Below are 1047 nucleotides of genomic sequence, written 5' to 3'. Positions count from 1 at the left end.
ATTTTTTAATAATTTTTCAAAGATTACAGTATAAGATATTTAAGTTAAAAGAATGGTTCATAAATGTACCTCGCTTAATTTCAGCCAAAAAAAAGAGTCTGACAGAAAAGAAACTGGAGGGGGGCCTCCAGCTGTATTAACCACCGTGGAAGACCTGGTCATAGATGGCATCCGCGACAAGCCACAGCTGATTGGCATTCCGGGTGGCATTGATTCAGGTGATTGTTATGCATGTATAATGATCTTTTTAATTTATTTTTCACTGTTGCATTTTCTTTCAAATGTGTAACATGCAATGAATATGAGTGGAATATTTAGAACTGCAACCGACCTGCAATATACGTTACCAGATTATTTTGGAAACATTAAACAATGAGCCATACACAATGGCTCTGCTTCAATATATTTGTCTTGTTTAATATTTAACCATTATATACATATCTGGCAATAATGATTTGTGGAATGTTAATTGGTTTTATTTTGCGATGTTTGTGATTCGAAAAATGGTGAAGGGGCTCGGTCCGTCCATCATTTGGTTTCCGAATTATAAGTAAAGAGTGCTTAGGCCTAGTATCATAAAACTTGATAGGTACATTTATCATGAATGGCAGATAACCCCTATTAATTTTAAGGTCACTAGGTCAAAGGTCAAGGTCACATTGACATGAAATAGTAAAATAATTTCCAGAATGATAACTCAAGAATGCTTAGGCCTAGGATCATGAAACTTCATAGGTACATTGATCATGACTGGCAGATGATCCTATTAATTTTCAGGTCACTTGGTCAAAGGTCAAGGTCACATTGACTCAAAACAGTAAAATGGTTTCAGGATGATAACTCAAGAATATTTAGGCCTAGGATCATGAAACTTCATAGGTACATGGATCATGACTGGCAGATGACCCCTATTGATTTTCAGGTTAAAGGTCAAGATCACAGTGACAATAAACGTATGCACACAATGGCTACCACTACAACTGACAGGCCATATGGGGGGCATGCATGTTTTGCATACAGTCCTTGTTATTATATAACTATATGTTC

This window comes from Dreissena polymorpha, chromosome 6 (assembly GCF_020536995.1).
Source record: "Dreissena polymorpha isolate Duluth1 chromosome 6, UMN_Dpol_1.0, whole genome shotgun sequence".
NCBI classification, from domain to species: Eukaryota; Metazoa; Mollusca; class Bivalvia; order Myida; family Dreissenidae; genus Dreissena; species Dreissena polymorpha.
Note: the sequence above shows the minus strand (reverse complement) of the source record.